This window comes from Saimiri boliviensis, chromosome 9 (genome assembly GCF_048565385.1).
Source record: "Saimiri boliviensis isolate mSaiBol1 chromosome 9, mSaiBol1.pri, whole genome shotgun sequence".
Taxonomy (NCBI): domain Eukaryota; kingdom Metazoa; phylum Chordata; class Mammalia; order Primates; family Cebidae; genus Saimiri; species Saimiri boliviensis.
In genome coordinates, this window is record NC_133457.1 from 18,648,473 (window position 1) to 18,661,733 (window position 13,261).

At 39.8% G+C, this 13,261-nt stretch overlaps 1 pseudogene; it reads left to right on the forward strand.

Moving 5' to 3' along the window:
* The first annotated feature begins 423 nt into the window (after positions 1-423).
* Positions 424-13,261, forward strand: part of LOC120368313 (cystatin-B pseudogene) — a 47,846-nt pseudogene continuing 35,008 nt past the window's right edge.

Genomic DNA, 13,261 nt, shown 5'->3' on the forward strand with positions numbered 1-13,261 from the left:
TTTTGGAAGTGCGTTTGAAATTTTAAAGCCATATTTTCTGCCAAAAAAGAGGATTGTGCTCACATGAAAATAGAGACATGGTAGACAACACAAGAGCAGAGTTCATGTCTGTTTTCTTCACCATTGAACTTCAGGGCTTGTTACAGCACCAAGCACATTTTAGCACTCAGTTTCTTTTCTGTTTGGGAACTAGAAGCTGAGTTTATGCCATTGTCCTTAATTATGCTACCACAAAACACGCCTGTTGAAATATCTTCAGCACACACAACTAAGCCAATGCCTAACCATCTCTTGAGTCATTTTATTTAAAAAAATTTTGTATCCTTTCCTCTGGTAAAACATCTTACCAGATTAAAAGGCTAAGAAACAAGATTAGTGATGAGAAGAACATAATTAGAAAAATTGTTGACAGAAGGCTAGAACATGAGAAACTTGCTTAATAGTGTGGTTCTCATTCTGTCACAAAACTGCGAATCAGAAGCAGAAAATGGTACTCAAAGTGAGAACAAGTCAGAAAGGAAACTGAAGTTGGATGAAATGAGATATTTTAGTGAAGAGGCTAATAAAAATTAGTGAATATTTTATTTCAGCCTCAAGATTGCATGTCCCTGAATAGAAAGGGTGCTCACTCACTGGAGCCCTTCCCTCTTCTGGGAATCCTGGCAAATCAATGAGAGGACAAGTGTGGTGGGGCAGCAAGGATAACTGGCTTGAATCTCTACCTGATGAGGACGCGAGCACTAGATGAAACAGATCAAGAGCACTAACTGTGAGGTCTCTATTTATAAAACGATCAACAGAGACAGATGGCAGAGAAAGTGTCACAGTAAATGTCAAACAATCTGTCTTACATCATCATGTAGAGACAAATTCCAGGCCCTCGTAAGCTCCTCTTAAATATTTCTGAGAGTCCTACATGGCCCACACATAAGTCCCATATCAAACCAAGTTTAGGATCCTTGACCACTAAAGAATTCCTTGCTTTCCAACTCCAGTCTTCTGCAAAGATTTCCTCTGTTGATGCCAATTCCTGATGCAGCAGCTATGCTCCAGTGACCACAAAGGCAGCTACTGCTGCCAATCAACACCAAAGGGACAGCCACAGCTACCTGTCCCTAGTAATATATCTCTGAGCACGCTGATGCCAGACATTGATGGCATTGTCATCTGACCCAAGGACACAATCTCCTGTTACTGCCAACGATTCCAGCATAGAATCTTTCCATTGCATCAACTATGAGATTATTGAAATCTCATGTTCCTACATCTGACAGATTTTTATGGGGGGAGGGGAACATATCTCTGCCTATCATATTTATTTGCCTTTTTGCTGACTTTTTCACATAGGACTCAAATTTGAACTTATAATGGCATCCCAAGTGACAGACAATGCAGTGAGTTTAGAATCTTTTCCTTCCCAAACCAAACTTTTGAATTTCAACTCACTTCCCTTAGGTTGAATTATCTCCTATGAGGCTCCTCACTTCAGTCTGAAATTCCTATTGAGATGCCTCATCCCCTAGACAGGGCTGATACTCAGCTGGTATGTGCCTAGGTAGATGTGCCATCGTCCACAGCTGGCACCCATTCTGATTGATTGGTGTTAAATATTCTGGCTAACCCCCGATCTCCAGGTCTCCCTCAACCCTAGGGTAGACAGTGGAGGCTTACAGAATGCTACTTTAAAAAATATCAAAGGAAAGTGTTTTCCATGCCTTCATTTCTTAATAGTGGGGAAAATACAAGATTGCTACATCATATTAAATGTATTGACTGTTATTTGAGGAGATGTCAGTGCTTGTCACTTACAGATAAATACGCTGCAGTATAGTTCAGAATATGACAAAACTGATTCTGTCTGATACTGAAGCATGACTTAAAGGTTTGGAAGTGGTTTGTCAGGTAAAAACTACTAATTGTGTGTCTCAGCATCCACTCCCATCATTTTTTTTTTTTTTTTTTTTTTTGGTCACAGAATTCCTGAATTTTATCTGAGCACATAGCCAACCTGGCTAGAGACTACATTTTCCAGCCAGGAGTGGTCATGTAATTAGAATAGAATGTGAGATGAAGCTATATATACCACCTGGGTCACATCATTCAGGAATGAGGTTGCTTGTACTCCAAGGTGCAGCCTGGGCTTGACAAATGTGGTGCTAATGAGCCAGCCTCAAGCTGGGATGGTAAAGTAACAAGACAGAAAAAACCTGGGTCACTGGTCACCCTCACTGTGAACCTATTCTGGATTGCTGAAAGAGAAATAAACTCCCATCTTGTATGAGTTTGACTTGTTAACTTTGGGTTTTTTTGTTTTTGGTTTTGGTTTATTTAATTTTTGGTGGAAGAGGGCTGTCTCTTCGTTACAGCCACTTAGTCTGTGTGCTGACAAATACAAGAAGCTATCAGTCTCTGGAAGAAAGAAACGAATGTTTAAATATGTGTATATGAATGACCAGAGAAATGCCTGATAGAACTCCAGGGACTGTGTAGTCAACATGGAAATAATGTCTGTTTGGAGGAAAAACTGCAGGCTGAAACTTTAGATGTTAGCCATTAAAAGCTACACGGCAGTCTGGAAATCTATCCCATTCAGGATTTAAAAGACAAAAGATAATTATGTTAAAGACGTTTTCTAATCATGTCCTCTGTAGCTACTTCTCTCATATGACCTCCCAGCCAATCATAGTAAAATGAATGAATGAGTTAAATTTTTAAAGTAGTTGAATTTGTTGGGGGTGATTAATACTGGCTACTAAAACACATACTCCCAAAATTTAAAAACAAGATAAAAGTTTTGTTCTCCCTCACACAAAGTCCTATGCAACTGGTCAGGTTTCTTGGAAGGCTCTTCTCTAACCTGTGACTCCACTATCTGAACTCCTTCTAGTTATGATAGGCCATGATCATGACACTGCACATGATCCAGGGCTCAAGCAATCCTCCCACCTCCGCCCCCAAATAGCTGGGACTACAGGCGTGTGCCACCACACCTGGCTAATTTTTAATTTTTGTAAAGACAGTTTTCCCTATGTTACCCAGGCTGGTCTCAAACTCCCAAGCTCAAACAATTCTCCTGCCTTGGCCTCCCAGAGTGCTGGGATTACAGGCATGAGCCACTGTGCCCACCTTCTAGTACTTTTACTCACCATCTTGAAATTATTTTCTTCCCAACATGTCAATGGAGGAGGGTGATAGAGAGGGATCCTGGAGAAGACACAGAGCACCTTGAGCCTGGACCTAGAAGCAAGGACCCAAATTTTCACGTGCATTTTATTGATCAGAACTTATGACGTGCAAGACTGGGAAATGTGGGGAGTTCATGAATATTTGTAAGTGCTCAGCCTCTTCCACAGCAGTTATTTTGACTGCTCTAAAAAGCAACATCCTTAAACATTGGCTGTAATTTATTGTCCTTTTAACTGCTGCTCTCTGCACTTCTGTACTTCAGTTTTATAACGCTGCTTGCTGCAGTTAGGTACACCCTTAGGCGTAGTGCCTAACATATGCCAGTTAGGAAGGATCCAGAATAGTCCTCATTTTGCAATGTTGGTCTTAATTTTAAGGGAATTAAAATATTAAAATTTATTTTCTCATTTGATTTGAGATCTTTGGTTAAATGCTGAAATTGCATTCTTAGTTCCAACCCAGAGTATAGTTGGCCTTTTCAAGATACAGCTATGAACTGTTGTGTGATGGGCCAGGAGATACACATGTGCACTCACTCAGGCTATGTCCTTAACTGACTGAGCAAATTTGGGAGATTCACCCTCTTTGGACCCTATGTCCTCATCTGGGAGTCAATAAGCAAGCAAAACTCTGAAACTAGAAAGGATAGAGTGGAACTAGATGATTTCTGAGGTGTCTATCCCACCTAATTCAACGTATCTCTAATTTTAAATTTTATGTCTTAGAAACTAGGGCTTTTTAGGAGCTTCCTAGACCTTGTTCATTTTTACTTTTAGACACTCCATCCTATTTCATATTAACTATCAAAATGTACACAGATCCCACATAAAATATGGTTTATGTATAACTATACAAAAGTTTGCCTATGTTGGAGCCAATAACCTTTTCAAGTCTGAACTTTTTTTTTACTGATCTTAACACTGTGCCCATAGATCCTACTGATACATTGATCCTCCAGAGAAACACTCTACAGATTCTCACAAAATGGATTTCAGTACAGCTCAGTGGGTTCCACAATGCAGAATTCCTACAAAATAGAACAGATGTTAAAATACTTTATCCCTAAGAAACAGTGACCACACAAGTCACTACCCTCACTTCTGAAAACAAAAGAGCTGGAACGAGGATTGGCAGAAAGGGGACCCGCATGTGACAAGGAGGCCCAAAGGTATTTGAGCAATGCGGGCTCACAGCCTGATGGCTCATACACACTCTCAGAACATAACTGTGGAGAAAGCTGGGTGTATTTAAAACAGTTTAAAGATTTGAAAGGGAATTTTATATTGTGCGGAAACATTATTTACAGTAAGTAGTTAAGCCACAAGAAAATGGGAAGCAGATACCATAAAAATTAAAAATTATATGGGTTATTAGCCTAAACGGTCTCTGATCTGAACAAATTCAGCTGGTTGAACCCATCCTACCAAAGGTTAGACAGCTTGCTCAATCAATATGCCACACTGCCCTTCCCAGAGAGAGCTGTTGGTGACATGTAGATTGGCTGTATTACCCAGGAGGGCAATCCAGCTGCAGACATTACTGAGAGACTTGTGAAAACAGCAACACTTCTTCAAAAGAACTTTCTCTCCAGGGACCTTCCGTGTTTGAGCAGAAAGCAGGAAAATCATGGCCTGTAAACCTGCCTCAGCCTAGCCAGACAAGTATCCACTTACACTGTTCCTTTCCTAGGATTGTAACTCTTCCCTGATGAGTTATCTTGGAGGCAGTGCAGATAATCTGAACTGAGGAAGACTGTGGCAATCCAATAAATTCTTGTTAATAGGCTTACTGACATGCAGTGTCAAAATAAGATCACATTTGTGGCCATAAAGACTTCCAAAATTTCTGTCACCACTGGTTAACCTGGCGGCTAATAGGCTTAAGTATCACTTAGGTCTTCAGAAGGAAGATGGAGGCTGCTTCTTTCTTGACACTAATAAAACTGGGTATTTGTGCAATAAATGCCTGCAAGATACCAGCTTTAAGAAATATAAAACTAACATAATAATCTTTTGGTTTGTTTGAATGCCTGTAGCTTATGAACCTTGAAGAACAAACTTCGAATTACTTGGCATTCCCAGCTTTGAACATTATAAAATGACTTTGTTTTTTTTAATTCTAAGATCACAAAGTTGTCATGTAAGGCTAGTATTAAAAATTAGTGAAAAATATTTAAAAACCATGGCTCTTTCTGAAATCAACAGAATTTGGCAAGCATCTCACTAATTACAAACCTTTTGTAATTTGGAGTTAGGCCAAGCCATTAAAATAGTCTATATGAAACAGTCCAGGCTAATAAAAGAATAACCCAAAAATTAAGATGAACCCAAAATGAGGATACCAGCTGCCTAACACCTGGTAGTTAATAAAAACTGAAATCAAATGGTAAGAATAGCCAGAGGAATGGTTGAAGCATGTCAAGATAACTACAGACAAAGAAGGAACCCTGCAAAAAGAGAGAGTTCAAGTTTCCCCAGCTAATGAAGTCTATTGCAAACAATTCAAGTATAAATCACAGAAAATCTCAGCACCAACATTTAACTTAAATTTGATGGAAGTGGGTAAAAGCAGAAAGTCTATGCCCCATTTGTAAGTACATATGGAAAAATTGACGATTAAAAAATGTAAATGACCTTATTGTTATTTTTTTACTAACAACTTTAAAGGGAAAGAAAACAGAAATGGAAGTAAGGAAGAAAACCATGACCTTGAGCAAGTTATTCGTCTTCGCATGCTTCAGTTTTTCATCCAAATTGAAGAACTTGGACTAGGTGATGTCTAAAATCTGTTCCAGCTCCAACATTGCTTTTCATGAAAACACGTTTGAAGTCGCAGCATGACTAAATAAAGGGAATAATGTGTTACTGTGAACAATCAGAACCAGAGCCTGAGGGGAGCACATGCTTGCTTTATTTCTTATCATTAAATTAGGTCCATCATGCCTAAATTCAATGTTCTCTCCTTATTTCCATAACAGGACATTGTTACTCGTGCCTAGTAAACAACATGGCTGCCTTTAGGATATTGTACAAACGTATCTACTCATTTTTCAATGTGCTTTGCTTTGAAGTGTATTTTTCATGGGATAACCACAGCAAAAACATTTACCTTTGCCTTATCACAGTAATCACGTTTTAAGGAGCAAAATTTATTTATTTTTCTCCACTGGGACCAGTTGTAAGGCATTAAGTGAAGTGGGTCCTTAGAGCCCTACCCTCTTCGCCCATAGCTTTGAGAGCATCGTTTCCTCAAGTTCCCTACCTTTGGCTTCCCCAGTCCTCACATCCAGGAACCTGCCTTCCCCACACACAGAAGCACAAGCTTCCCATGGGAGGAAAAGACAAGTTTTTCAAAGGCAGACACCCATGCAGATCACAATGCCTGGCACAGAGTAAGAACTTAATAAATAGTTAGTAAATGACTCAAAGCGTTTTAGACCTAACAATTCTGACCTTATATTTTCTCAAGACTGCTGACTTACCTAATAAACAGTCCCACCCCTCAAGAGCCATTGGATGCCCATATGTTCAGGTGACAATCTCCTAGGTCACAGGAAAGCATTTGAAAAAGAACTGCTGAGACCAAATGCCTTTACCCTAAATTCCAGGATTCAGAATAGGAAGCAGAAGAGCAGTTCGGAATTCTTCAGGTTTTGCAATATACATTTTCCATAGTGCAGGCTCATCCTTCAGTGACTTATCTTTAAAAATTACAGTATGGGCCCTGTGCAGTGGCTCACGCCTGCAATCCCAGCACTTTGGAATGTGGAGGTAGGCCGATCACAAGGTCGGAAAATTGAGACCATCCTGCTTACATGGTGAAACTCCGTATCTACAAAAATAAAAATAAAAATAAAAAAATTTAAAAAATCAACCAAGCGTGGTGGCACAGGCCTATAGTCCCATCTACTCAGGAGGCTGAGGCAGGAGAATTGCTTGAACCTGCAAGGTGGGGGCTGCAGTGAGCCAAGATTGCACCACTGCACTCCAGCCTGAGTAACAGAGAGAGATTCCATCTCAAAAAAAAAAAAAAAAAAAAAAAAAAATACAGTATGAAACTATAAAATGTTCACTTATTTAAAGTCACTAGAATGGGCAATTTTAGGACTTACGGGACAGAATAAAGAAGAATGGAAAAAGAAGCAGGAGAAAAGGGAAGTCTTATGTTTGAGCTCTGCTAAATCACAGGTAAATTTCTGGGTACTTTACATAGATTGTCTCGTTTAAGCCTCAAGATATGAGATCTTCCCTTTACAAAGAAAACGAGGTTTGCAGAAGTTGGTTTGCTTAAGATTACTTAGCTGGAAAAACAGTAGAGCTAGGACTGAAATCAAGCTCTTTTGTTGTTGTTGTTGTTGTTGCTGCTGCTGCTGTTTATCTCTTTCAAAAAAGCTTTTCCGTTTGTGCTTAACTCAGGTATAACATAGCAGTCAAAGGAATCACAGTAAATCTGTATTCCCACAGCTCATGAAGCATTCAGTTTCTCTGCACTAGACATTGTAGTACTCTGTCCCTTCCGGGCCTAACTCAACATTTCCAAGAAATTTCTATTTCTTATTCACCTTACTTTACACTATTCCTTGACAATAACATGCAACTGTTATGATTTAAATTGCATCCTTCCAAAAGATGTTGAAGTCTTAACCCACAGTACCTGTGAATGTGACCATGTTTGGAAATAAGATCTTTGCAGATAAGGCAAGGTCATTAGGTAGCCCCTAATCCAGTATAACTCATGTCCTTATAAGAAGGGGAAATTTGGATGCTAAGACAGACATGCACACAGGGAGAATTCCCATGTGAAGGTGAAGGCAGAGATTGGGAAACCAAGTCAGGAAACACCAGAGACTGTCTACAAACCACCAGAAGAAGCCAGGTGAGAAGTATGGAACAAATGCTTCCTCACACCCTTGCTGACACCTTGATCTTGAACTTCTAGCCTCCAAAAGCCTGAGATAATTTTCTGTTGTTTGAGCCACCATGTTGGTTGGACAGCAGCACCAGGAAACAGACAGCCACCATTTAGTAAGCGCTAAGACACAGGGCAAAAGCAAATAGCTGCAAATTACATAACACAAAGTTATTAAGAAAAATTAAAACTTCAGAAGGCAAAAGGAATGCAATATTTGATCAATATTTATTCTACTGTGGTCACTATTTAGCAAATTAGGCAATCAGACATAACCAAGTATTTTAATTACATTAATTGCTTACAATATAAAAGCTTTTAGTCTGGTAAGTAATTTTAATGCTTCCTAGAACTGTATTTTCCGAGATTCATGCATGTGATATTGGCAAATGTATTTTTAATTCACGGAGAAAACTGATATTGCTCAGAAACTGAAAGATGTTTAACTAATAAAACTCAGTCATAAATTTCAGCTCAGTGCAGGCGGGTCATGATTCTGATGATCCAGGGAGTGAACAGTGACAGGCTTCACAGATACCTTTTCCTAGAGCCTTTGGGGCTAGCCCAACAGCCCAATCCTGGTCATACTTTCATATGCATTTATAGTTTGCTTTAAAAAGCGCAAAGGGAATAGAACTCAAACAGTGTGGAACGTAAGATTGTGTTTTAGTCAACCCAATTCAATTCGTTGGCAAATATTGAACTTCATTTGTGAATTACATGGAAATTGCCAGAGAGTTGAGATAACCATGCTTCCACTGTGCATCACATGATGTTAGCTGGCACCAAGAAAAGAAAAAGAGAACACAATCATAGGTCATATAGATCAGAACATTCTGTATTTTTCTGTAGGTATTTTTCATCAGTCATCAAACACCACATCTCTTCTGGCTCCCACTCATTGGAATACATTATTCAAGAAACTATTTAAAAATTAACTGAGCGACTATTACATTTTTACTTGTTCAACAAATACTTATTTTACTTCTAGTGTGGGCCAGGCACTGTGCTAGGACACCATGGTAAACAGAACTGATGTAATTTCTGCCCTCATAAAAACCACCCTTGAGCTCATGTGTAAATTTGTGTTTGGTACAAAGGGAGGGCTTAGAAATGTGATGTTCCCACAGAGGTTTATCATGTATTTTAACAGCCAGCCCTACATAGATCTCTCAATTGGCAGTACAACATAAAACACAGGATTAATGGCCCAATAGTGATATTAATAATTATACCTGAGTTAAGTAGAGAAGATTGTTGTTTGAAACAGACTCCCATTGATTTCCTGCCTGGAACCTCCTTCTTCTAGGAGGTGGCCCGTTCCCCATTCAACATCCATGACTAAAGCTGAGGCAGCTGTGTTTCAATGTGACCCTGCCCTCAAGATTATGCATATCACCCACAGTCATTGCTGATCTAACATGGATTGTGATAACTGCTATGACTGAGGTGAAACTCGGAAGCAGATAAACTTTTCCTGTTCCTTGAAATCTAGAGAAGATTGACATAAATCCCCATTTTTTTTTCCTGACTCATGAGTACCTGCAGCCTTGACTTTCTGCTCTGACAACTTCTTATTTTTGACTCTATGCCTTTTTAGTGTATATTTATTTCCACCACTTTTAAACCAAATATGCCTCTCCAAAATAAATAAAATAACATTTTCATGAGGCTTTCGAATGTGTGGCATACTTCACTGAAAGCTTTAGAAATACAGATGGGATGAACACTATAAGGATACAAATGCCCTGAAATTAGGTATTGATATCCCTGTTGTAAGTCTTTAAGCTGCTCTGCCATGTTCCTCAAGTATTTTCGCCCAGTCCCCTCTACTCAGTAATTCCTATTCATTTCTCATTCACAGACATTGGACCATTTATTTTATTGCCAGATCTTTTGCTAACATGTTACCTATTTTGAAGATTATGAAGACCTTTTCCTAAACAAAGGTGATTTCTTCCCTAAGAATAAAATTCTGTTACCTGATAATGAGCTTTTCTTTCTGTTTTTACTTCACTACAGATTATTTGTCAAGTACTTTAGGAAAATGTGAAAAGGAAAGTCTCCTCAACATGACTAACTAACAGTCATGTTGAGGAGACTTCAGTGAGGCGGCAACAGTTAGTTGGGTTTTCAAGGACTAACAAACTTCCTCAGGCTCATTTAAAAATGAGAAGAAGGGTGCCCTGAGTGGAAGGCATCACATAAGAAAGCATAGAGCAATGTGAGAATACACAGCAGGGCCAGGAGCCTTAAGTGATAGTCCAGGCATCTCCCAAGTAGAACTCCAAGTCAAAATGAAAAGGTACTTTATGGTAAGAGAGGGAGAGCTCTATAAAAGGGTCTTGAAAAAGCATAGATGAATGCATAGAAGTAAGGCTTTATTATGGATCCCCAAAACTTTTTGCTCATCATAAAGTGAAGAATCATTGTTTCAAGATATCAGCTTTAGAACTTTGTATCGATTCAGTGACACACATTAGGTACTTAGTATGTAATAGGCACACTGTTAAGAATTGACTATACAAGATAAATAAATGCTCTGAAAGCTAACGTACTAGGAAGAATCTAGTGCAGAACTTCCAACCCAGGGTGCTGGAAGGACATAACACCTGTACCTGTAAATCCATCAAGATATTGATCTCTTCAGTCTTTACCACAAGTAGGAGGAAACTGGAGTAGCCAGAATCGCTATCTGCTTCCAGCTACAAGCACAAATTTTCATTGACATGAGTCTGCAATGCAAATGTCTCATGCTGTGGATGCCTTTAAGAAGCACTGGCAGAGAATTATGATGCCATTGCACAAGTCTGGATGAGCTGGATCAAGCTGCTGCTGTGGTGATGGTAAAGAGCATATGGACTTGGGAGCTACATATGCGGCATAATCAACAGATGTTGCTAATTGAGTTCTTGTGGGAGGCAAGGATGAAGGAGGGGACAATGGATTCAGCTCGAGGTGTTTAGAAGGAGGGGCTTTTACAATGGGCCATCCATCAGGGAGGAGTAGAGCAAAGTTTGGAGAATTTAAAAAGGTTAAACCTGGTTCTTGGGGGAGAGATTTTATAGCCAAGAACTGGTGAGAAGTTCTGAATTGCAATGGTGTGTATTCTGTAAACTTTTCCTTTGAACCTCCCTAAAATATGAACATAGTCTTAACAGTGTCTCAGAAGGGGGCATCAGAATTGGGATTGTTATAGGACTTTCAGTTCAAAGCTCAAGTCGTTTAAGGTGAGAGTGGGGCTTTCAAAGTGAAGAATGAATTGGGATTCAGCAAAGTCTGTGACACAATAGTTTAAGATTGATAGATCCAGCAAGGCAAGGGCCTTAAAGCCAATCTTGATATGTATACAGTCTGATAAGCAAGATTTTGCCCAAATGAGCAGACTGCTGTCTTCAATTAGTTGATCTGTAGGGATTGGAGACAATAACAAAAAAATAGAAAAATTATTTATTGGATAGAGTATTTCTTCCCACCAATACAAAATTTTCCTGAAACGAATAACAAAATCATGTTGACTTAGATTATCTACAGTTTTGTTGTCATAAACAGTCTCAGTTATCACTCTCAACTTTCCAAAAAAAAGTTTTTTTATGTCTACGTCCAAGTAGGATGAACCTTAACTACTATGACGAGTTACTAGAATCTCCCCATCCATCTAAGACAAGAAATTCCTCAACAATATCCTGAGTAGCCACACCTACCTCTCCTCCATTCCTGGCTGCAAACATGGATTTTTGCAGCAAGGTAATGACTAGGAATAAGTGTTTTGTAAGTGATGTTGTGGATTGAGAACACAAGGAAATTAAAGACTGCAGGTATTTTTGTTTTGTTTTGTTTGAGGTGGAGTTTCGCTCTTGTCACCCAAGGAGTGCAATGGTATGATCTCGGCTCACTGCAACCTCTGCCTCCCAGATTCAAGCAATTCTTCTGCCTCAGCTTCCCAAGTAGCTGGGATTACAGGTGCCTGCCACCACACCCAGCTAATTTTTGTATTGTTAGCAGAGACAGAGTTCGCCATGTTAGTCAGGCTAGTCTCGAACTCCTGACCTCAGATGATCCACCCGCCTCAGCCTCCCAAAGTGATGGGCTTAACAGGCATGAGCCACTGTGCCTGCCAAAGGCAGCAGGTTTTCAGGGTTGGTCATTTTAACAGGCTGCAAGGCTGCTAGAGAAAATTATATAACACAGACTGCATGGTTCCCAACATCATGTGAGCTCTCGAAGCTATCTGGAATTTTTCTATATTCTCCTAATAGGTTTATTTCTCATTTTACGTGAAATGAATTTCATGCATTCTCCAGTTTCCTCATAACTCTAAACCAACTTTCCCTTTTACTCTCAGCATATGACCTTAGATAAAAGAGAATCAAGTGGATTTAGACTCAAGTTGAGTTACTGCCATCTAAGTTAAAACTTAGATGCAATGGCGTGATCTCGGCTCACCGCAACCTCTGCCTCCTGGGTTCAGGCAATTCTCCTGCCTCAGCCTCCTGAGTAGCTGGGATTACAGGCACAAGCCACTATGCCCAGCTAATTTTTTGTATTTTTAGTAGAGACGGGGTTTCACCATGTTGACCAGGATGGTCTCAATCTCTTGACCTCGGGATCCGCCCGCCTTGGCTTTCCAAAGTGCTGGAATTACAGGCGCGAGCCACCGTGCCCGGCCCCATTTTTTTTCTTTTATTATAGAGACAGGGCCTTACTATGTTGTCCAGGCTGGTCTCAAAGTACTGGTTTCAAGACATCCTTCCACCTTGGCCTCCCCAAGTGCTGAGATTACAGGGGTGAGCACCACATCAAGCCTGTAACATTTTTTTCTACCATTCAAAATCTTCCTTATCCTTTAACACAAGCTGAGATGTTTCTTATTCTGTGACACCTTCTGTAGTCCTCCATGGCAGAATTCAACTCTGTCTTCTCCGGCCCCCCAAGTTTCACATCCCCATTTAGAGTCCTCACCACAGTCTTCCTCATTCTGAGAGATATTTGATGTGTGTGTGGGACACTCCATAAGACTATGCATATTGTCTCCTGTGGAGCAAGGACTCTTTCAGGCATGTTATTGTCTCATACAGTAGATTTGGTAAATGCTCAATAAAAGATTTCTTGAAACTCGTCATGCTCAGTTGGGCAGGGGTTGAAGGAAGGAAAAGACAGGGGAGCA